The 25346-nt window shown below is 50.0% G+C and overlaps 1 protein-coding gene and 4 non-coding genes across 10 annotated transcripts in view; 1 reads left to right on the forward strand and 4 right to left on the reverse strand.

The window, feature by feature from the left end:
* Nucleotides 1-25346, forward strand: part of sick (sickie) — a 1048559-nt gene that overhangs the window by 577415 nt on the left and 445798 nt on the right. The window lies entirely within an intron of this gene.
* Nucleotides 3064-3135, reverse strand: TRNAC-GCA (transfer RNA cysteine (anticodon GCA)). Its single transcript has one exon. It is a non-coding gene; the product is annotated as a tRNA-Cys (tRNA).
* On the reverse strand, nucleotides 6554-6625 carry TRNAC-GCA (transfer RNA cysteine (anticodon GCA)). The gene has a single exon. It is a non-coding gene; the product is annotated as a tRNA-Cys (tRNA).
* Nucleotides 16616-16687, reverse strand: TRNAC-GCA (transfer RNA cysteine (anticodon GCA)). The gene has a single exon. It is a non-coding gene; the product is annotated as a tRNA-Cys (tRNA).
* On the reverse strand, nucleotides 18603-18674 carry TRNAC-GCA (transfer RNA cysteine (anticodon GCA)). Its single transcript has one exon. It is a non-coding gene; the product is annotated as a tRNA-Cys (tRNA).

A 25346-nucleotide genomic window follows, 5' to 3' on the forward strand; every position in this document is an offset into this window, starting at 1 on the left:
TTCGCCACTTCGACTAGAGTGCTCATACTTCCTGCAAATCGTGAGCTAGGTCTCTTAAAGAGCCTCGACCTCACTGAAGTAAAAAAAAACTGTCAATGAACAGGACATGTACCAGCGCCGCATGAAGGGAAACTTTGATAAAAGACGTAGTGGCAAGATACCGGACATACAACCTGGAACCATGCCCTGGTAAGGAAAGGAGCTGTACCTTCAAATTCTAAGAGAGAGAGAGAGAAAAAACATTTATTAGAACCATCGAGGTGGTTGCTCTTGAGGTCGAGTGGGTGGTGTCCTCATTCCAGGACTCCACTGGCCATGGCTGCTCGACGTACTTGCTGGACGAGAGCTTCTTGTCCCGCCAGGGTATCGCCGGTCAGCTGTACCTCCCACCGCTCAAATTGCGTGCTAGGCGTCTTTAAGTGTTGAGGTTTGCCCCCGCACCCCCACGAGATGTGGAAGAGTGTAGGGCGTGTGTCGCCGCACCAGGGGCAGATGCCGCGATATGTATGTGGGAACATTTTACTGTATTTGTGTAGGTTAGGAAATGTGTTTGTCTGAATAAGTCGGAGAGCTACAGCATCTTCAGTGCTGAGCTTTCTGTGAGGCGGAGGATAAATCCTGCGGTTGAGTCGCTGGATCTCGAGTCGGTCACAGTAATTGGACAGCAGGGGCAATTCTAAATTTTATGGACCCTTTCAAGAGATTAATTAAGACTGCATCCCAGCATGGTATGTTGAAGGACATGTGGTGCACTGGAGTCTCGGGATAAAGGAGTACGCGTCTATTATAAACATATTCAACGATTACACCAGGTGGTGTAACCAAAAGAAGTCCGGAAGAGTGAAGCGGTCTGCGCTGGATGCATGACAGAAGACGAAGAAGTGGGCTAGGAGTAGCCGTCTCACTGAGATTATCTCTTTTGTATTGCAGTTCTAGTTAGGAATGCTGAAAGATATATATAGCCATGTAAGTTGATGTGGACAATGACAATTTTGTCTTGCAGAATGTCACGTAATAATTACATCGTAGGCATCAGGGGTGCGAACTTGTACGCGTTCCAAAATAGAACGGAGGCGGTCCGTTCCACCGAGCCGCACACGATTGGTCAGTTTGAACCATGACGAACGCCATGACGTCAATTGTGAAGTGATATCTGCTGTCAATCATTCCGTGTCGTCTGCTATCGGACGAACACAACGGAAATGACCACCTATTTCGCGACGTAAAGAACGGACCACCTCCGTTCGATTTTGGAACGCGTACAAAGTCGCACCTCACATGTCCGCAGCCATTTAGCGCCAAAACAGCGCAGTTACACGTCTCTGTGACTGGGGGTCACAGCGCAGCCATCGCTCTTACGACCAAAACAAAGTGCGGCGCATGTGGGTGGCGCGAATGTGGGCAAGTAATGCGTGATTTGTCGAGACATCACGTAGGCACGTCGTAGACGTGGTAACACACGAAGCGCCTTTTCCGTATGAAACGCCGAAGATCATAACATGCGGGACTGCGAGACACGCTATCTCACCGCATCCTAATGTGGTTGCTCAAACGCAATTATCCGACCTCCTACATAACTAGCAACTCGTAAACACAATCAACAGCGGACCGCAGGGGCCTCCGGTCTATTTGTTTCCTTTGTGACCGGGCCGCACCCTTCACGGACAAGACGGCGAGACAAGTGCGAGAACACGGTATAGCAGTCTCGTTCACGCCACTCGCATCGACCGTTTAAATTTATGGTCGGGAACGAACGTATCCTGCGTGCCTCCATGCAACATCGCATACGTACCAGTGCACGAGTTATAACACACCAGTAATGGCAGCGGACATATATATATATATATATATATATATATATATATATATATATATATATATATATATATATATATATATATATATATATATATATATATATAATCAATGAAACAATATGGACAGTGCGTCATTCATGTCTCGTTAGGGATACAGGTGAACGCTTTTTCTTTATGAAGAAAACATAATAACATGCAATATGCAGAAGCATTGAAAGTTGAGCGGTGCACGCATTACTTGTTTCGAAATAAATCAAATAAACACATGTCCACTTTAAACACCTTGTGTTGCCCCATCTTCTCCTGGTAAGTATTTCCTTATGCTGTTACGGAGGAAGCGCATACCTGATATTGATCAGGCAATCTGAAACTTAAAATGCGCTTGGCAGGGAAGCTGGAAGAGAAGTGATATTTCCCTAGACCGCGAGATCATGAGGTGCGCTGTTGTACTGGAGGAACGCAGCGGGCCTTGTTTCCCATATCGTTATCGTTATTAGGGTTACGCAGAAATCGTTTTAACTTGCATGCACCTCCTGAAATGTGGGTAAAGAATAATTGCTGTTTCCAATCAGGGCCTTTTTTATTATGTACTCATTAATTATTCGGGGTAAGGTTACAGAGAGAAGCTGCAAGACGGTAGCGGAAAGCGCTTTCTATTCTTCACCCTTGTCTGTCGGTATAAATGAGAACATTTGTGTTCTCCTTTGTTTGTTTGAACACTCGCTCGACAAGTGTGGTCTTCAAGCCGCGTATTATGTCACACTCGGAAGTAATAAATGAAACGGCTACTGTAACAAGGCTGGCAGGAGACTTTCAAAAGCACCCGCGCGCTTGACGGCTTGCGGGAGTTTCGAGCGGTTGCCGCGAGATGGCGGGACAAGTCCAGGGAGAGGATGCAAGGCGGTGAAGAGCGCTTGCAGCATTCTTCCACCGTGGCTTGCCGCAGGCGCGCCCTTTCTCAACGGTCATGACACGTTCATCTATACATAAGAAACCGTTACGTCTAGAACGACTATTATTGCGATTATCACATTGGGTGTCCTCGTTACCAATTCGTTAAATGACGAATTAGTGTTAGTCATGTCAAATGAAATACTAATCGTTGCTAATGCTTTGTGCCGAAAGCGTTCGGGCAACTGTGTTCGTGGATTTCGGTTGAAATCATTCAGTTTGGTGATGCCGCCAAAAAAAAAGGAAAGAAGAGAAGAAAGCGAGAAAAGCGTAAGCGGAAAAAAGAAACAAGCAGAGGGGGCACCCGGGTTTGAACCGGGGACCTCTCGATCTGCAGTCGAATGCTCTACCACTGAGCTATACCCCCGAGCGATTTTTTCCTGCGTACACGGCGAACAGAGGCAGCACGTGCCAAAGCCTACCGCACCGCTTTCTGAAAAACAGCCATCGAACACAAAACACCCACTCCGGTGCCTGCTCTTGCACCACATGCGCACTATGCATACATGATAGAGTTTCACGGAAAAAATGACGTTGTAGACCTCGGACTCTCAGCTTATCGGTCCCACCTCCGAGCTTTTTATGATTACGCAGGCCCAACGGGGTGAACATATGTCGTTGAAAGGCCGCCATACTTTTAAAACGCAGAAAACACGCTTGAGCTGGTGTATGTCCTTCGTACTACTGCCCACGAAACACGCAAGCATCTATTTGATGTCTAAAAGGTGTCTTGAACAGCTAATTCAAAAGCCTAATAGCTGTCTTGATCAAGGCATTTTGTAGCCATGGACGTCTAGAAGTACTTCAGTAAGCCCTGCTAACGTTACGCTAAAAGTTGGCTAATGGACAGCTTGACAAGAACTGAAGACTTTTATTAGATATTCCCTCAACTTTTTACGGCAGCTGTTACAGTAACACCATGTTTGCCCACAGTTACAATTTATTTTAAACGAGGCATGGATATCAGAAAAAAAAAGTTTATATTGTCGGATAGAGTGATGCACCGGATGTTTACGGACGACTTTTACCGAGACTTTACCGACGGACGTACTGGCATTCGTTTTACTCTCTTTAGAACGTCCTTTTCAGGTCCAATGCAGAGCATCGAGCGACACAATGGCACCGGCAACATTGTACCTATCAGGTCCTTAAATAAGTGCTTTGTGGTACCCTACTTAAGTACTCCATGGAAAACCCAACCTTTAACAGCTGAAAAGCCCAGACTACTTCTTTTAGGATACCACGCACTCTGCCTTGACTGCGCCAACGGGACGGTACAATGAATTCAGGTATAGCTTCGCTCAGCCTTGTTTGAAACATAGTTAACAAAGATGGGTCAGTTTGATCCCGTAAGTAAACAAACCTCGACACAGTCTGCCTAATGAACAAATGTGCCAGACCTAATCCTCCACATTTAACGTAACGAAGGAGCATAGTGCGACTGGTGCACTCCCAGCTTGAACCCCATGCAAACACTGCATGTGCTCTGTGCAAACGTTGTATGTTAGCCCTTGACATGAACAACGCTTGAAGGACGTAAGAAATTTTGGCAACGGCAAACAAGTTACGCACCTTCGCACGAGCAAACATTGGGAAATTGCGGCCTCCCCCATTTAAGTGTGCATTCACGAACCCTTTCACCTTCGGCATTCCAGTAATCAACCGCGTCACTGTAGTGCTCAAGCGGCACCCCTACTTTGCCGGCGTGACTGTCCAGCCGATATTTGCAAACGGACTCGGATGGTCTTCCCAGGGGCCGATCCATACCCCCAGAGATTTATCAAAGTTGATGGCACTGCTCTCCTTCTGCAGTATGATAACGTTTCTGCTACCACGATTTTAACGTTTTCTTTACCCCGACAAAACAACGCGATATCGTCCGCGTATGCGAGTACTTTCACTTCCGTGGACTGCACTCTGAAACCGGATAATCTATTGTCAGTCTTGATTTTCCTACAAAGCGGCTCGAGGTATATTGCGAATAAAAGAGGGGGCAAACCATGCTCCTGGCGCACAGATGACCGGACGCTGACGCTTTTGGTAACCCCCTTGTTTATAATGAGGCTGGCGGTACAGTCTTGATAGCACATCTTTATCCCATTTAAGAGGAAGCTTTAGCTCGGGTGCTCCTATCTAAATACATGTAAAAGGAGAATTCGTTTTCCTAGGCAACCACTGCACCAAATTTGACGTGGTTTGCTGCATTTAAAAGAAAAACTTAAAATCTAGTGACTGTTGGTTTCGAATTTTTGATTTAGGTCGTCAATTTTTATAAACATTTGGCAAAAATCGTAAATTTTCAGAAAACGAAACTATCAAGTTTACAACTCCGTAACTCAGCAAGAAAAAATGATATAGCAATTCTGTGAATTGTACCTGATAGCACATCTAAAGCGGACAAAATTGATATGTTACACATGAACCTCAAAAAATGGGGAAATGTGTAATTGCAACTTTTGCAGAACCCTCGTAAACAACGTAACAGATTCACGTAAGATGTAAACTGACATAACAAATTTGTCCGCTTTGAATGGTCTAATGGATGCCGTTTACAGAATCGCGATATCTGTTCTTGATGCAGAGCTCGGGTAACTTATTAGTTTGTAAACTTCGTGCTTCTATTTTTTTCAGACGTCTGAATATTTGAAAATCCTTTTAACAAAATTCAAGCCCTAAATCAAAATTCCACTTCCAACAGTCACTAGAATTTAACTTTTTCTCTCAAATGCAACAAATTTCATTAAAATCGGTCCAGGGGTTATCTCAGAAAAACATTTTTGCGTTTTTACATGTATTTGAATAGGCCGCGTCGGAGTTGGGCCCGAGCTAAAGCTTCCTCTTAAGATCAAATCCCCTACATTTATATGTTCTAGAATACTGAAACGGATTTCATGGGCCACATGGTCGAAAGCCTTCTGCATATCTAACTGTAAATACGCTTGGTGGGGAAACTGGATGAGAAGTGGTTTTTGCATAGACCGCGAGATCATGAGGTGTGCTGTTGTACTGCCGAAACGCAGCGGGCCGTATTTTCCATTTCTTTATCGTTATTAGGGTTACGCAGAAATGGTTTTTACTGCCCCTCCTCAAGTGTGGGTAAAGAATAATTGCCGTTTCCAATCAGGCCGTATATTTTAATTATGTGCTCATTAATATTTCGGGGTAAGGTAATTAACACACAGAAGCTGCAAGATGGCAGCGGAAAGAGCTTTCTATTCTGCAACCTTGTCTGTCGGTATAAATAAGAACATTTGTGTTCTACTTTGTCTGTTTGAACTCTCGCTCGACAAATGTGGTCTTCAAGCCGCGTATTGTGTCACACTTGAACATAATAAATGAAACGACTACTGAAACATGGCTGGCAGGAGACCTTCAAGAGCACCCGCGCGATTGACGGCTCGCGAGAGTTTCGAGCCGTTGCCGCGAGATGGCGGGACGAGTCCAGGGAAAGGATGTCGAGCCGGTGAAGAGCGCGTGTAGCATTCATCCACCGTGGCTTGCCCCAGGCGCGCCCTTTCTCAGCGCTTATGACACGTTCATCTACACACGAGAAACCGTTACGTCTAGATCTGCGATTACTGCGATTATCACATTGGGTGTCCTCGTTACCAATTCGTTAAACGAAAAACTAATGTTGGTCACGTCAAATAAGACATTAACCGTAGCTAACGCTGCGTGTTGGGAGCGTTCGGGTAACTGTGTTTGTGGATTTCGGTTGAATTTATTTAGTTTGGTGACGTCGCCAAAAAAAAAAAAGAAAAAAAGCGCAAAAAAGAAACAAGAACAGGGGGCACCCAGGTTTGAACCGGGGACCTCTCGATCTGCAGTCGAATGCTCTACCACTGAGCTATACCCCCGAGTGGTTCTTTCCTTCGTACACGGCGAACAGAGGCAGCACGTGCGAAAGCCTACCGCATCGCATTGTGAAAAACAGCCATCGAACACAAAACACCCACTCCGGTGCCTGCTCTTGCACCACGTACGCACTATGCATGCACGATAGAGTTTCACGGAAAAAATGACCTTGTAGACCTCGGACTCTCAGCTTATCGGTTCCACCTCGGACCTTTTAATGATTACGTAGGCTGAACGAGGTGAACATATGTCGTTGAAAAGCCGCCATATAGTGTTACAACGCAGAAAACATGGTTGAGTTGCATGTGTATGTCCTTCGTACCACTGCATATATATATATATATATATATATATATATATATATATATATATATATATATATATATATATATATAGCCAACAAACACTGACACCAAGTACAACATAGGGGAAATTGCATGTGCTTAAGAGGAAGCTTTAGCTCGGGCCCAACTCCGACGCGGCCTATTCAAATACATGTAAAAACGCAAAAATGTTTTTCTGAGATAACCCCTGGACCGATTTTAATGAAATTTGTTGCATTTGAGAGAAAAAGTTAAATTCTAGTGACTGTTGGAAGTGGAATTTTGATTTAGGGCTTGAATTTTGTTAAAAGGATTTTCAAAAATTCAGACGTCTGAAAAAAAAATGGCTGTGGCTTAGGTAAGGTTAAGCCCAGGATGCGAAGCATACTAGCCTTTATTTCAGTTGTTGAACCACTGTTTAGCCTGGTGAACTGCTGTTGCTTGGCTATATTTGGTTCGGCTAGACGAAGAAACAACTCATGCATTACTTCTTCGCCTTCAAGAGTGGAACGCGACAGCGTTCCCGTCGACCCGCCAAGGGGTGTAAGACAATGGGCTACAGGGCAGCGACTACGCGCCCCGCATTGGACGCGGTGAGCGTCGAGCAAAGCAGCGTTCGGCGCGGCAACGAAATGTGCGTCTGAGCAAGAGACGCACGCCTTAGAAACAGCGCGTTTCTAAGGCAACACCGCATTCACTAGAGGCGCTTTTGTACCGCTTTGAAGCGTTGTACTCGTGGCTCAGTGGTAGCGTCTCCGTCCCACACTCCGGAGACCCTGGTTCGATTCCCACCCAGCCCGTCTTGCAAGAGTTGAGCCAAAGCCACTTCTCCTCTGTCGTGACGTCACGGTGTCACGTGATTTCATGGTCACCGCCGCGCCTGAGGAGCTGGGTTGAGCCCTCCACTTCTCCTCTGTCGTGACGTCACGGTGTCACGTGATTTCATGGTCACCGCCGCGCCTGAGGAGCTGGGTTGAGCCCTCGTAATATGCTTCGCATAAAATAGAAGCACGAAGTTTACAAACTAATAGCTCTGCATCAAGAACAGATATCGCGATTCTGTAAACGGCATCCATTAGACCATTCAAAGCGGACAAATTTGTTATGTCAGTTTGCATCTTACGTGAATTTGTTACGTTGTTTACGAGGGTTCTGCAAAAGTTGTAATTACACATTTCCCCATTTTTTGCGGTTCATGTGTAACATATCAATTTTGTCGGCTTTAGATGTGCTATCAGGTACAATTCACAGAATTGCTATATCATTTTTTCTTGCTGAGTTACGGAGTTGTAAACTTGATAGTTTCGTTTTCTGAAAATTTACGATTTTTGCCAAATGTTTATAAAAAATTGACGACCTAAATCGAAAATTCGAAACCAGCAGTCACTAGATTTTAAGTTTTTCTTTTAAATGCAGCAAACCCCGTCAAATTTGGTGCAGTGGTTGCCTAGGAAAACGAATTCTCCTTTTACATGTATTTAGATAGGAGCACCCGAGCTAAAGCTTCCTCTTAATAAATGAAATAAAGTAATGATAAATTAATGGTAATTAAAGTGAATGAAAAAAACGCTCATGACAAGTTATATGACAAGTTATATATATATATATATATATATATATATATATATATTGTAAGAGGCTATAAACCAAAGACACGAAGGACAACATAGTGGAAACTACTTGTATTTACGAATTATTTAACTTAAAAAAAAGATAAAAATAATGTATATGAGGACGGATGAGTGGGACACAAACCCACGTCTACGTGTTGCGCGCGTACGCTTAATGCGAAGACGTAATGCGTCAAATATATATATATATATATATATATATATATATATATATATATATATATATATATATATATATATATGTGTGTGTGTATGTATATGTGTGTGTGTATGTATATTGACACGTGTACTTGTTCGGGCGACCACGTTTCACCACCCAACAAATGTTATTGCAGGACGTGCCCGCATGTATCGGAAGTTTCTGGAATGTTATCGGTGGTTCCATTCGCAGTGTGTCACCGAACCTTGTGTAATCTGATAGCTTTATGCGCGACGAGAATAGTGTAGAACTTTGGGGAAGACACGCGGGTCACAGCGATTACTCTCGAACATTCGACGACTGATGTATAAAAGCCGACGCGCATGACCCGCTGATCAGATTTTCGAAGATCGCCGACTTTGCTCGCCGCTATCGTTGCTCTGTAAGTTCGGCGTGCCTTTATGGACACGTGTCCGCCCGATAAAAGATAGGTTTCTCTTTCACAGTATGGCTACTGTGTTTTTTAACGTCACATCTGGTGGAGGTGCTTTGCGTTTATGTGCCGGACTCCCCTACAAATGCGTGACCCAAGCCCAAACGCGGAAGACAACACCAACGTCGCCAAGAACCAGCGAGGTAGCCGCATACTGCAAGGACTGCCCTCGGAGCACGGATTTTTGTCTGAGACGACCAGGAAGAGCGTCGGCCAGTCAACCCCAATGGCAGCCCCAGCGTCCCCTGTCGTGCTACAGCAGCCCAGGGAGCCTCCGACGTTCTGCTGTTCAACATTCGACGACCCGGAAACCTTGCGCGAGACGTATGGGAGGGTCGCTGCATTTAACAGCTGAAACAGCGGCGACAAACTTCGACATGTCTTTTTCGCATTGGATGACACCGCGAGGACGTGGTTCGAGGACCGAGAAGCCGCCTTAACGACGTGGGACCTGTTCCGAAGCGGCTTCCTGCAGACCTTCACAAGCGTCGTACGCCGAGAACGAGCCCAAGCACTACTAGAAGAAGCCCGAGTGTAGCTGCCTAATGAGACCGCCGCGATCTTCACGGACGAAATGAGCAGTATATTCCGCCATGCCGACCCGGAAATGTCCGAGGAGAAGTAAGTCCGCCTACTCATGCGTGGTGTAAAGGAGGAACTTTTCGCCGGAATGGTACGAAGCCCACCGAAGACCGTCGACGTGTTTTTTCACGAGGCCACCAGCATCGAGAGGACACTGGAAATACGGAACCGGCAAATCAATCGCCGCAGGAACTCAACCAACTGCGCCGGAGTTCAATCACTGGCCACCGACGACCTGCGCGAGACTGTACGAGCGGTCGTGCGGGAGGAGCTACAGAAGCTGTTCCCATCCTCACAGCCTGTAGGGGCTTCGTTTGCCGACGTCTTACGTGAGGAGCTGCAACAACTCGGAGTAGCCCCTGAATCCCCTAAGCCACAAGCGATAACATACGCCGCTGTAGCCCGCCGTCACGCTACCCCTTCGCGCCAACGGCAGGGCCCAGTGACGACACAGTTCTGTCGCCCACCACCACCCCCGCCGCCAGCACTCGCCCCAAGCAGCATTCCGAGGAAGACTGACGTTTGGCGCGCCACCGACCACCGTCCGCTTTGCTATCACTGCGGAGAAGTCGGGCACATCTACCGCCGATGCCCATACGAAAAGGTGGGCGAAGGGGACCGTAGGTCTGTGGTGCAGGCCTCGAAGCGGCTTCGGCGTACGTCAGGGGAGCGGCAACCGGAGCCTGCTGGAGAGAAGGTGGAATGTGGTCGGCTACCTGCTCCTTGATGACAGATTGGTGAGCGGGCGCCAACGGAGAATTCGACTGGCCGTGTGTAAGGGGAATCGGAGAAAGCTGACGAGCCACCTCTTCACGGACGAACTCCTTGATCTGTAGCAGTAGCGACGTGTTATCCGGGTAAACAGCCAAGCTCGACATTGAAGTCGCCTGAGGAGGAGATTGGCTGGTGGCTAGGCGTTGTTTGCGGAGTTCGTCGAAGCTTTGGCAGAGACTGACGAGTTCGGAGACTGTCGCCGGATTTTTCGCCAACAGCATCTGGAAGGCGTCGTCTTCAATGCCTCTTAAGATATGGCGGATCTTCTCGGCATCAGCCATTGTGACGTCAACGCGGTTACATAGGTCGACAACATCTTCTATATAACTTGTAAATGTCTCCCCGCACTGTTGCGCACGACTGCGCAAACGTTGCTCGGCGCGAAGCTTGCGAACGGCGGGGCGCCCGAATACCTCCGTCACGTTAGTTTTGAAGGCTGGCCACGTCGTGAGATCACGTTCATGGTTGCGGTGCCACACGCTGGCGACACCGCTCAAATAAAAGGATACGTAATTCAGTTTTTGGGTGTCCTCCCAGTGGTTGCGGATGCTCACCCGGTCGTAGTCAGCGGGTCAGTCTTCTACGTCATGGTCTTCGATACCGCTGAAGATGGGTGGGTCGCGTCGACGCAACGGGCCGGGGCAGACCACGGTAGTCATTGGGGCAGCGAGTTGTGGTTGCGGTGGTCCTTCTTCCGGCATAATGAAGACAGGCTGCAGTGTCCGGTTGCGAAGTTCCAGAATTCAGTTTGTACCCAGCACCTCCACCAATTGTAAAGGGGGTTTATTCGGGTCGTAGAGAAGGAGCGACCAACGCGGCAACAGCAGGTAGGGCGCAGCCAGCGAACGAACTGGGTACGAGCCACGCGATGGCAACGGTGCTTTTCAGCCTGCCGATCTTCGTCACACATAGAGAAAAACCAGACAACCATAGAGAAAAAAATTTCAACAAGACCGGACACTCCCATGGAGCCCAGCGCCCGAATTTACTGTAGCATACGGTCCCTCTGTAGCACACGAAGTGGATGGTATTAACCCCTTCCGGTTTCGGTTTTGGGTGCGCGTGTTTTGAAGGCTAGTTCGTAAACGCCAAGCCGGCTCCGCTGATCGGCTAGGCATTTTTTTTTTCGCTTGTACTGCTGAACCACGCGCGGCCTTGGCGGGGAATCGTTTTAATATTTAGCAAAAATGCTTGCAAACCATCTTTACGAGTCTCCACCGAATCTGTGTCATGTGCAATTTCATGAAGAAAACGCAAGGCCTCTTCTGAAATGATGAAATGTTTATTTTGCTCTATATAAATGCTCGTTCCTGGCTTCTTGTGCATTCATACAAAGTTGTGGCACCAGGTAAGCAGCAGTGGTTGCCGTACGAAGCTCCACCGGATGCCATCAGCTGAAAAAAAAATTAAATTACAATCATGTATCATTTTGGTATAATGACCTAACAGCAATATTGCGTGTAGAGGCGAAACGTTCGTAAGTTGTGAATGAGCGGTATTACAGATAAATTCACTTTTACATACATTACGTAGCAAATAGACTCCTCCCAAACAATGCCATAAAATCTGAAGAAACATCCGATTTTCAAGCATCCCTCCCTTCCCGGGCATTATTTCCTGCACTTTAAGATCACATATACACAGGTGACGGCGCGTTTCCAAAACAACTTGGCCTCAGTCGATGCAATGGTACGCCAAGTACAGTCACGATCAATTTGAAGGTGATCGCGCGAGCATCGTCCGGCGGGCCTTCCAAGCAGCATAGCGGCCGATTTCGCAACTGCGAAGATAAAAATTGCGCTGCCTTCTTCCCCTATTATGCTCTTCCAGGCTGCAACCATCACACCCAAGACCAACTCGCCACATTTTTGTGTTTATTTCCCTTTCACGGCAATGATCTGTTTGCGTCGCTTCCTCATGCCTATCTTGGCTAACAATGGCGCCTCTGTGCAAAAGCTCATAACGCAATCGAAGTGAATTCGCAGGTTATGCCGTGAACGGTGACGGCAGTGACAGCTTTTCAGGAAACACCAAAAGACAGAGGGCGGAGCTATCTTGTTTCCCTCTCGACCGACGGTGATGACGTAACGTGGCGCTGCTTCTTGTTTTGGTCGCCGCTTGAGCAGGGGGGGGACACTCCCCGGTTCCGGTGGCACAGGAAATTGGCGCCATCTCTGTAATGGGCGACGCGAAAATCCGTTTCCCTTGCATAGCCTCGTAGATCGTCGCGCGCACGCGCGCCGATCCAGGTGGCCGAGCCCTTTCCCCCGCTCAACTCCTCTCCCTACGCCCTCTCTCGTAACACCCTCTCAACTCCCTCACCTTCGACTGTCTACGCGCCCGCGCCGCCGTGCCATCCCCGCCGGCCCGGCTGCTGCTTAGTCCGCTACGTAACGCTTTATTTTTGTTATCTACTGTCATCGAGATGCGTGCGCTGCTGTGCGTTGACGGACGTGGGTAGTTTCGTCAGTTCTGTGGTCCTCGGTAGCTGTGTGCTTGTGCTCCGCGATGTTTCACCCGTTTCACGACTCGTACCGCTCGTGCATCGTGCAGTGGTGCACAAATACCTCAAAAACAAGTTCTGCAAGGCTGTTCCGGGTGCCTAAAGACAACAGGTGAGCGCTCAGACCCAAGGACATCAGAAGGCGCATGTACACGAACACAGCCCTGTCCATTTGTGTACTCCATGAGGCTCCGGACGTCGTTGCGCCTTGATTGTGCTACACTTGCCTCTTCCCGGTAGAGAAAGCTGCCAAATAGATGTTCCTCTTCATTGTCACCTGGTCTGTGACTTGTGTTTTTCTGTGCCAAGTCTCATTCTGCAACTTCAGTAACTTGCCCAGCTTTCCATACCGCCCTCAGTGCTTTTTCTGTGTATCACGTTCTACAAACCAACTAACAGCTGAAAAATTACTGTTAGTGTTTGTGTACTATCTCAGTAACCCCCGATGGGAAAACCGCGCGAACAACCTTCATGTGTAGTAATGATACGCTTTTTTTTCCTCTGGAAAGCATGAGCAGATTTTTGCAGTTCGTGTTTATTATACAAGGGAGAGCCCAGTAGGTACGACTTAGTGCCTTAAGTGACGTCATTTTATTGCTAAGCATTGCATTCGGGTAGAAAGAAAAGTCGTGTTGGCTTGTTTTACCTGGTTTTTGATTGAGGAATAAGCCTTTCTGCGAATGTTTTCTATGTGCTGCTGCAAAAGCCGACTATCTTTTGTTCCCCTTGCCACCGTTACTCAAGTTGTGGCCAAGTGCAAAATAATGTGATAATGTGTTTCAGTTTTTAGTACAATGTTATTTTTTTGCCATGTTTTTTTCAATTTGTTCAGCAGTAATGAACATGTCAAGCATTTCATATACTTTCATGCAGATATATAAGTAAGCTTTCTTTTGGTATGGCCCTCAATCAAACCATGTTAGCATTTTATTCTATCTTTCAGGTATTTTGTGTGTCATTGTTTTTGCCATTACTAGTGAGTTTTCCCTTTATATAGTTGTCATGACTATGTCATACACGTCGTCCAATTTTGTGCAATATCTTAGTGCACATATCAGGAGCTCGTCTACATTTACGTCTCGAGGACGTTATATAAAAATCTTGTTTCTATATGTGCGTACATGAAATGGCCTTCGCATTTTCTAGCACTTTCTTTTGTTATTTCACCATCTGTGAACTTTTGTCTTTAGTACTCTTGTATATGTCATGCACCTCTCACTTTTGCTCGTTTTTGAGCGTGTATCACACCACGTTGTAAGAAAAGTCTCTTTTCGGAAACGAAGTCAATAAAGCAAGACTAAACATCTGTTGTGCTGGAAGTGGAATTTTTTTTGTTCCGGCACATGCTGGTATAATATATGTATGGGCAAGACTGCGTGCCTGCCAACGCATAGCCCACGGCGCACCACGCACCAGCTCGCAAGCAATGCCAATGCGCGGCGTAGCGCGCGCATTGCTTGCGAGCTGGCGCGTGGCACGCGGTAACAAGCGCGCTATAAAAAAGAAGAAAAAACGCGCCGCTTACGGGTAAAAACAAAAAAAAAAGTGAGCGGCGCGCGCGGCATGGGGGAAAGGGAGTGGAGTGGGTCGGAATAATAAAAACAAAAAGGAAAAAAAAGCTTGGGAGAGGAGGTGCCGCGCCGCTGCTGTTGCCATGACAACGTAAACAATCATGTGCGCCGCCATTTTGCTTAATGCGTCGCCCATTGGTTAGGGCCGTAACTGAAGGGGACCTTGGCGCTAGCGTCGAAAGAGCGTCTGCTCGAAAACGGCCAATGGGATGTATACGGAGTGTCCGCCCCCTGGCTTGAGCGAACACTTTCAAATTGATCGCGACTGTACACAGAGGTGCCTACAACACAGGCTCTCAGCCAGACCATGTTACACGCTCGCAGAATGCCTTCAAGTCGCGCTCAAGACACATTCGTGGATGCAAAGCCTGTTTTCAGTCGTTCAGAACACAAATGTCACGTTCTTGAGCTCCTCGGCGTTATCTTTTACGCGTCGCAAGCAACACACCCCCCTGTTATCACTCTCGGGAATCGCTCGTCGCGTTTTCGACAAGCGTGAGTACCGAAATAAGGTATATGTTGTTCCAGGGCCATAAAAAGCGTCACAATCTTGTCCCACTAAAATTCAATACACGCAAAACTAACTTACCACGGCTTGCTTGCTTTTTTTGCTAAGAGCTTCAAAACCCCAGGCGCGGCAAGCATGCCTCAAAAGTATCCCAAAAAGTTACGAAATGAATTACAATAATTTTGGGGGTTAGGAAATGGGTCACGAACTGCAGTAAGATTCAGGACACGCGAAACTAACTGCGGCACACAGCCGAGCTGCTTTTCGCTAACTGCGCCACTACGCCGTGCGCGGCCACTGTGCTTGAAAAGTACCCCAAAAAGTTGCGAAATTAGTTACAATAATGTCTGGGGTCAGAGAAAGCGCCAGAACTTGTCCCGGTAAGATTCAGTACACGCGAAACTGCGTCACACGGCCGAGGTGCGGTGAGCGTGCCGAAAAACTACCGAAATAAGTTATAATAATGCTTGGCTCATAGAAAGCGTCGCAAGCATCTCACAGTACGAGTAATTAACTCAAATTAACTAGGCCTGGGCGGCGGAGCTAGGTTCAGTTTGTGCAGTAAGCCTAAATGTACTTGAAATGCGTCGCAGACTGCTAAACAAAATTCCTCACCTTGTTGTAGTCCAGTAGTGCAGCGGTGCCGTGTCTAAATGCAGACGGAGCACAAGAGAACACCGGGAGCCTCCCAAAAAAGCGGGCTACTTCCAAAACAGACGAGTCGCCGAGCACGCGAGCTTCACATGCCCAGCCCACCTTACCCGCTCCTGTGGCATGTTTGGCGCATGACGTATGCAAGTGCGTTTAGTGTGCCGCTAGCTTGTTGCTAGGCAACGCAAGAAAATTTAGTCGCAAAGTATAAGTTCATTTACACCCAAAACCTTTCTAGTTTTAGTGGGAAAGAATAAAAGAAAATGAAACACTGAGTGTAAGTTCATTTCACATTCTTTTTTCCCGATGCTCGCGTCACATAACGGATGGAGTTGAAACTAGGCATGACGTGCTTCCTGTTGCCAGTTTTTGCTGAGTGTGCCCTCTTGTTGAATTTCTTTCTCTATGCCCATACCGCGAAATGGGACTATGAGGGTTCGCCGTCAACGCTTCGCGCCCGCAGCAAGGCGAACGCCCACGTGAGGATGACAAGCCGGTGAAGAGCGCGTGCAGCATTCTTCCACCTTGGCTTGCCGCAGGCGAGCCCTTTTTGAACGCTTATGATACGTTCATCTATACACAAGAAACAGTTACGTCTAGATCTGCGATTATTTAGATTATCACATTGGGTGTCCTCGTTACCAATTCGTTAAATGACAAACTAGTGTTGGTCACGTTAAATGAGATATTAACTGTAGCTAATGCTGCCTGTTGGGACCGTTTGGGCAATCGTTTGCGGATTTCAGTTGAATGTACTCAATTTGGTGACGCCGCAAAAAAAAAAAGAGAAGAAGAAAGCAAAAAAAGAAACAAGCAGAGGGGGCACCCGGGTTTGAACCGGGGACCTCTCGATCTGCAGTCGAATGCTCTACCACTGAGCTATACCCCCGAGCGGTTTTTTTCCCTGCGTACACGGCGAACAGAGGCAGCACGTGCCAAAGCCTACCGCATCGCATTGTGACAAACAGCCATCGAACCCAAAACACCCACTCCGGTGCCTGCTCTTGCACCACATACGCACTATGCACACACGATAGAGCTTCACGGAAAAATTGACCTTGTAGACCTCGGACTCTGAGCAACAAGTTCATAGCTCTGCATCAAGAACTGATATCGCGGTTCTGTAAACGGCATCCATTAGATCATTCAAATTAAATACGTCAGTTTACATCTTACTTGAATTTGTTACGTTGGTTGCAAGGGTTCCGCAAGATTTGTCTTTCCCTATTACTAAATTTTTTATAATCATGTGTAAAATATCAGTTTTGTCCGCATTAGATGTACTATTAGATACAATTCACAGAATGGTATTATGATTTTTCGTTGTTGAGTTACAGAGTTGTAAACTTGATAGCTTCGTTTTTTGAAAATTTTAGATTTTTGCCCATTTTTATTAAAAAATTGACGACCAAACTCAAGAATTCAAAACCAACAGTCACTAGACTTTAAGTATGTCTTATAAATGGAATAAACCTCGTCAAATTTGGTGCAGTGGTTGCCGAGAAAAACGAATTCTCCTTGTACATGTATTTAGATAGGAGCCCCCGAGCGCTAAAGCTTCCTCTTAATGCGAAGACGTAATACGTTATATATATATATATATATATATATATATATATATATATATATATATATATATATATATAGTCCCCAAACAATAATCGTCGGCTATATTTCGTGTATTCTACTTTATTCTTTATTTAGTCTATATTAACTTTTATGAAACTTTATGAAATTTTTTCCAATCGATTTACTTTACTATTTGGCACTGGCTACATTCCTGTCAGGAGTACTGTGCCGCGCTGGTACTCGCGTGCAGTTCATGAACTGGAAATACTGGGAGAGCTGCGTTAAACTAAGGGAACGTGCGCGAGACCGAGTACGAATACTGTTTGGAGACAAGCTAAGGTTCATGCGGGGCAACCGTTTCTTGGAGCACGAACGAACACTGGGTCTCAGCAGTGCCACGGTGGTGCAGATAAAAAGGCTGATCCGACATTCTGCTATGATGGTATTGTGATAAGGCCTGAGCGCAAGATGACCAGCGTGCGAAATAACCAAGGATTGATTTTAGGAAACGGTTGTCAGTTTCCTTCTATTTTTCTTGAGGGGTGGGGTGCGGGGGTGTCAAACGACATTGTAGCTGCTAAAATCAAAGCAGACCGATACCTGAAATATTCGGCCAAATGCTGGTGTGCTGGTTTTATAAGGACTTATTGCTGAATGATAATGTGCGAAGAAAGAACTTGCATAATCGAGCTGTTCTTTGCTTTTGGTTTCATTTATTTTTTATTATTACTTTTTAACATTGTCTCGGCATGTGTAATTCGCTAACAGTTTATGTATGGCACAACACGTGAAGCTATAATTTCAGAAATATGACACCGAGATGCTTTCAAATGTTCCCGCGCGTTATACAGACAAGTTTGCAGCCGCTGCCGCTAGATGGCGAAACACGTCCAGAAAGACGAGCGAACGGACGAACGCTTGCAGCCAGTCCCGTGTTGCAATTCCTCAAACCTTACGTTTACAGGCAACCCGTTATGGCACCATTTACTATTCGATTCCCGTTTATGCTGTCAGGAATTCTTGTCGGGTCATGCCAGGGTTAGACTCGTGCAGGAAAATGTGAAGCGAAGCAACATGCATATTTTAACGCTACATGTTGGTGCGGGGCCAGCGGTGCCGGGTACAAGTGTTTATTACTTCATGTATTCTTTTTTTATTTGATTGTGGAGTAGCGTGTGCAGTATTGCGCACAGAAAATGTAATGTTCAGAGGCATAAAAAAACTTTTTTTAAAATAGGGGGCACCCGGGTTTGAACCGGGGACCTCTCGATCTGCAGTCGAATGCTCTACCACTGAGCTATACCCCCGAGATGAACTGCGGTGTTTTAAACATGGCAGATGTACATATAATATTTCTTAACGTACGTGGTACTAAGTTTTTAATTTTCGTCGAAATGTTTTCCTGTGCGCATGGCGAATAATATATCGTTGAATTGCGTCCACAATTTGGTCGATTTAGTGGTCTCTTTAAACCTATCCACAACATGTAACCGCTCTGAAAGGCTAATGACAGAAACGAAGTCGTGGTTTTTACCTTTCCTGTGTTTGACTCGTTCAGCGGGCTCATTAGCTAGTGACGCTCGCAAAACGTGGTGATCCGGGTCCGCAATTTCTGATGACCCCGTTTCATTTTCCATTCTTGTCACTCTGAGTCTTCGGTTTCCATGCCGCCTCGTCTTAGTTATCGCTCCATCAGCCACGCATTACCAAGTCGAAGTGGTTGCATACCCCCGATGGTCTGGAAAACACGGCGTGCGGTACAGAAAGTCGTGTAACCTCGCCTCTCGCACACACGCGCTCGTACGACTGGTCACGCGTTTGTCGTCGTGTTCCACAGCTGGCTCCGATGCCGTTCATCAGGCCAGCGTTCCCATACTGCCCCTCGCGCTCGTGCAGCTGCTGTCCTTTTCGTCATCGTCTTCTTCCACAGCTGGCTGCGATGCCGTTCATCATGCCAGCGTTCCCATACTTCCCCTCGCACTCGTGCCCCTGCTATCCCTTTCGTCATCGTCTTCTTCCACAGCTGGCTCCGCTGCCGTTCATTATGCCAGCGTTCCCATACTGCCCCTCGCGCTCGTGCCCCTGCTGTCCTTTTCGCCATCGTCTTCTTCCACAGCTGGCTCCGCTGCCGTTCATTATGCCAGCGTTCCCATACTGCCCCTCGCGCTCGTGCCCCTGCTGTCCCTTTCGTCACCGTCTTCTTCCACAGCTGGCTCCGCTGCCGTTCATTATGCCAGCGTTCCCATACTGCCCCTCGCGCTCGTGCCCCTGCTGTCCCTTTCGTCATCGTCTTCTTCCACAGCTAGCTCCCGCTGCCGTTCATCATGCCTGCATTCCCATACTGCCCCTCGCGCTCTTGCCCCTGCTGTCCTTTTCGCCATCGTCTTCTTCCTCAGCTGGCTCCGCTGCCGTTCATCATGCCAGCGTTCCCATACTGCCCCTCGCGCTCGTGCCGCTCCTGTCCCTTTCGTCATCGTCTTCCTCCACAGCTGGCTCCACTGCCGTTCATCATGCCAGCGTTCCCATACTACCCCTCCCGTTCGTGCCCCTGCTGTCCTTTTCGCCATCGTCCGCTGCCGTTCATCATGCCAGCGTTCCCATACTGCCCCTCGCACTCGTGCGCCTGCTGTCCTTTTCGCCATCGTCTTCTTCCACAGCTGGCTCCGCTGCCGTTCATCATGCCAGCGTTCCCATACTGCCCCTCGCGCTCGTGCCCCTGCTGTCCCTTTCGTCATCGTCTTTTTCCACAGCTGGCTCCGCTGCCGTTCATCATGCCAGCGTTCCCATACTGCCCCTCGCGCTCGTGCCCCTGCTGTCCCTTTCGCCATCGTCTTCTTCCACAGCTGGCTCCGCTGCCGTTCTTCATGCCAGCGTTCCCATACTTCCCCTAGCGCTCGTGCCACTGCTGTCCCTTTCGTCACCGTCTTCTTCAACAGCTGGCTCCGCTGCCATTCATCATGCCAGCGTTCCCGTACTTCCCCTTGCGCTCGTGCCACTGCTGTCCCTTTCGTCATCGTCTTCTTCCACAGCTGGCTCCGCTGCCGTTCATCATGCCAGCGTTCCCATACTGCCCCTCGCGCTCGTGCCCCTGCTGTCCCTTTTGTCACCGTCTTCTTCCACAGCTGGCTCCGCTGCCGTTCATTATGCCAGCGTTCCCATACTGCCCCTCGCGCTCTTGCCCCTGCTGTCCTTTTCGCCATCGTCTTCTTCCTCAGCTGGCTCCGCTGCCGTTCATCATGCCTGCATTCCCATACTGCCCCTCGCGCTCTTGCCCCTGCTGTCCTTTTCGCCATCGTCTTCTTCCTCAGCTGGCTCCGCTGCCGTTCATCATGCCAGCGTTCCCATACTGCCCCTCGCGCTCGTGCCGCTGCTGTCCCTTTCGTCATCTTCTTCCTCCACAGCTGGCTCCACTGCCGTTCATCATGCCAGCGTTCCCATACTACCCCTCCCGTTCGTGCCCCTGCTGTCCTTTTCGCCATCGTCCGCTGCCGTTCATCATGCCAGCGTTCCCATACTGCCCCTCGCACTCGTGCGCCTGCTGTCCTTTTCGCCATCGTCTTCTTCCACAGCTGGCTCCGCTGCCGTTCATCATGCCAGCGTTCCCATACTGCCCCTCGCGCTCGTGCCCCTGCTGTCCCTTTCGTCATCGTTTTCTTCCACAGCTGGCTCCGCTGCCGTTCATCATGCCAGCGTTCCCATACTGCCCCTCGCGCTCGTGCCCCTGCTGTCCCTTTCGTCATCGTCTTCTTCCACAGCTGGCTCCGCTGCCGTTCATCATGCCAGCGTTCCCATACTTCCCCTAGCGCTCGTGCCACTGCTGTCCCTTTCGTCACCGTCTTCTTCAACAGCTGGCTCCGCTGCCGTTCATCATGCCAGCGTTCCCGTACTTCCCCTAGCGCTCGTGCCACTGCTGTCCCTTTCGTCATCGTCTTCTTCCACAGCTGGCTCCGCTGCCGTTCATCATGCCAGCGTTCCCATACTGCCCGTCGCGCTCGTGCCCCTGCTGTCCCTTTCGTCATCGTCCTCTTCCACAGCTGGCTCCGCTGCCGTTCATCATGCCAGCGTTCCCATACTTCCCCTAGCGCTAGTGCCACTGCTGTCCCTTTCGTCACCGTCTTCTTCAACAGCTGGCTCCGCTGCCGTTCATTATGCCAGCGTTCCCATACTGCCCCTCGCACTCGTGCCCCTGCTGTCCCTTTCGTCATCGTCTTCTTCCACAGCTGGCTCCGCTGCCGTTCATCATGCCAGCGTTCCCATACTGCCCCTCGCGCTCGTCCCCTGCTGTCCCTTTCGTCATCGTCTTCTTCCACAGCTGGCTCCGCTGCCGTTCATCATGCCAGCGTTCCCATACTGCCCCTCGCGCTCGTGCCCCTGCTGTCCCTTTCGTCATCGTCCTCTTCCACAGCTGGCTCCGCTGCCGTTCATCATGCCAGCGTTCCCATACTGCCCCTCGCGCTCGTGCAGCTGCTGTCCTTTTCGTCATCGTCTTCTTCCACAGCTGGCTGCGATGCCGTTCATCATGCCAGCGTTCCCATACTTCCCCTCGCACTCGTGCCCCTGCTGTCCCTTTCGTCATCGTCTTCTTCCACAGCTGGCTCCGCTGCCGTTCATTATGCCAGCGTTCCCATACTGCCCCTCGCGCTCGTGCCCCTGCTGTCCTTTTCGCCATCGTCTTCTTCCACAGCTGGCTCCGCTGCCGTTCATTATGCCAGCGTTCCCATACTGCCCCTCGCGCTCGTGCCCCTGCTGTCCGTTTCGTCACCGTCTTCTTCCACAGCTGGCTCCGCTGCCGTTCAATATGCCAGCGTTCCCATACTGCCCCTCGCGCTCGTGCCCCTACTGTCCCTTTCGTCATCGTCTTCTTCCACAGCTGGCTCCCGCTGCCGTTCATCATGCCTGCATTCCCATACTGCCCCTCGCGCTCTTGCCCCTGCTGTCCTTTTCGCCGTCGTCTTCTTCCTCAGCTGGCTCCGCTGCCGTTCATCATGCCAGCGTTCCCATACTGCCCCTCGCGCTCGTGCCGCTGCTGTCCCTTTCGTCATCGTCTTCCTCCACAGCTGGCTCCACTGCCGTTCATCATGCCAGCGTTCCCATACTACCCCTCCCGTTCGTGCCCCTGCTGTCCTTTTCGCCATCGTCCGCTGCCGTTCATCATGCCAGCGTTCCCATACTGCCCCTCGCACTCGTGCGCCTGCTGTCCTTTTCGCCATCGTCTTCTTCCACAGCTGGCTCCGCTGCCGTTCATCATGCCAGCGTTCCCATACTGCCCCTCGCGCTCGTGCCCCTGCTGTCCCTTTCGTCATCGTCTTCTTCCACAGCTGGCTCCGCTGCCGTTCATCATGCCAGCGTTCCCATACTGCCCCTCGCGCTCGTGCCCCTGCTGTCCCTTTCGTCATCGTCTTCTTCCACAGCTGGCTCCGCTGCCGTTCATCATGCCAGCGTTCCGATACTTCCCCTAGCGCTCGTGCCACTGCTGTCCCTTTCGTCACCGTCTTCTTCAACAGCTGGCTCCGCTGCCGTTCATCATGCCAGCGTTCCCGTACTTCCCCTAGCGCTCGTGCCACTGCTGTCCCTTTCGTCATCGTCTTCTTCCACAGCTGGCTCCGCTGCCGTTCATCATGCCAGCGTTCCCATACTGCCCCTCGCGCTCGTGCCGCTGCTGTCCCTTTCGTCATCGTCTTCCTCCACAGCTGGCTCCACTGCCGTTCATCATGCCAGCGTTCCCATACTACCCCTCCCGTTCGTGCCCCTGCTGTCCTTTTCGCCATCGTCCGCTGCCGTTCATCATGCCAGCGTTCCCATACTGCCCCTCGCACTCGTGCGCCTGCTGTCCTTTTCGCCATCGTCTTCTTCCACAGCTGGCTCCGCTGCCGTTCATCATGCCAGCGTTCCCATACTGCCCCTCGCGCTCGTGCCCCTGCTGTCCCTTTCGTCATCGTCTTCTTCCACAGCTGGCTCCGCTGCCGTTCATCATGCCAGCGTTCCCATACTGCCCCTCGCGCTCGTACCCCTGCTGTCCCTTTCGTCATCGTCTTCTTCCACAGCTGGCTCCGCTGCCGTTCATCATGCCAGCGTTCCAATACTTCCCCTAGCGCTCGTGCCACTGCTATCCCTTTCGTCACCGTCTTCTTCAACAGCTGGCTCCGCTGCCGTTCATCATGCCAGCGTTCCCGTACTTCCCCTGGCGCTCGTGCCACTGCTGTCCCTTTCGTCATCGTCTTCTTCCACAGCTGGCTCCGCTGCCGTTCATCATGCCAGCGTTCCCATACTGCCCCTCGCGCTCGTGCCCCTGCTGCCCCTTTCGTCATCGTCCTCTTCCACAGCTGGCTCCGCTGCCGTTCATCATGCCAGCGTTCCCATACTGCCCCTCGCGCTCGTGCAGCTGCTGTCCTTTTCGTCATCGTCTTCTTCCACAGCTGGCTGCGATGCCGTTCATCATGCCAGCGTTCCCATACTTCCCCTCGCACTCGTGCCCCTGCTGTCCCTTTCGTCATCGTCTTCTTCCACAGCTGGCTCCGCTGCCGTTCATTATGCCAGCGTTCCCATACTGCCCCTCGCGCTCGTGCCCCTGCTGTCCTTTTCGCCATCGTCTTCTTCCACAGCTGGCTCCGCTGCCGTTCATTATGCCAGCGTTCCCATACTGCCCCTCGCGCTCGTGCCCCTGCTGTCCGTTTCGTCACCGTCTTCTTCCACAGCTGGCTCCGCTGCCGTTCATTATGCCAGCGTTCCCATACTGCCCCTCGCGCTCGTGCCCCTACTGTCCCTTTCGTCATCGTCTTCTTCCACAGCTGGCTCCCGCTGCCGTTCATCATGCCTGCATTCCCATACTGCCCCTCGCGCTCTTGCCCCTGCTGTCCTTTTCGCCATCGTCTTCTTCCTCAGCTGGCTCCGCTGCCGTTCATCATGCCAGCGTTCCCATACTGCCCCTCGCGCTCGTGCCGCTGCTGTCCCTTTCGTCATCGTCTTCCTCCACAGCTGGCTCCACTGCCGTTCATCATGCCAGCGTTCCCATACTACCCCTCCCGTTCGTGCCCCTGCTGTCCTTTTCGCCATCGTCCGCTGCCGTTCATCATGCCAGCGTTCCCATACTGCCCCTCGCACTCGTGCGCCTGCTGTCCTTTTCGCCATCGTCTTCTTCCACTGCTGGCTCCGCTGCCGTTCATCATGCCAGCGTTCCCATACTGCCCCTCGCGCTCGTGCCCCTGCTGTCCCTTTCGTCATCGTCTTCTTCCACAGCTGGCTCCGCTGCCGTTCATCATGCCAGCGTTCCCATACTGCCCCTCGCGCTCGTGCCCCTGCTGTCCCTTTCGTCATCGTCTTCTTCCACAGCTGGCTCCGCTGCCGTTCATCATGCCAGCGTTCCGATACTTCCCCTAGCGCTCGTGCCACTGCTGTCCCTTTCGTCACCGTCTTCTTCAACAGCTGGCTCCGCTGCCGTTCATCATGCCAGCGTTCTGGTACTTCCCCTAGCGCTCGTGCCACTGCTGTCCCTTTCGTCATCGTCTTCTTCCACAGCTGGCTCCGCTGCCGTTCATCATGCCAGCGTTCCCATACTGCCTTCGCGCTCGTGCCCCTGCTGTCCCTTTCGTCATCGTCCTCTTCCACAGCTGGCTTCACTGCCGTTCATCATGCCAGCGTTCCCATACTTCCCCTAGCGCTAGTGCCACTGCTGTCCCTTTCGTCACCGTCTTCTTCAACAGCTGGCTCCGCTGCCGTTCATTATGCCAGCGTTCCCATACTGCCCCTCGCACTCGTGCCCCTGCTGTCCCTTTCGTCATCGTCTTCTTTCACAGCTGGCTCCGCTGCCGTTCATCATGCCAGCGTTCCCATACTGCCCCTCGCGCTCGTCCCCTGCTGTCCCTTTCGTCATCGTCTTCTTCCACAGCTGGCTCCGCTGCCGTTCATCATGCCAGCCTTCCCATACTTCCCCTAGCGCTCGTGCCACTGCTGTCCCTTTCGTCACCGTCTTCTTAACAGCT

The sequence above is a fragment of the Dermacentor albipictus genome, chromosome 8 (assembly GCF_038994185.2).
Source record: "Dermacentor albipictus isolate Rhodes 1998 colony chromosome 8, USDA_Dalb.pri_finalv2, whole genome shotgun sequence".
Lineage (NCBI taxonomy): Eukaryota > Metazoa > Arthropoda > Arachnida > Ixodida > Ixodidae > Dermacentor > Dermacentor albipictus.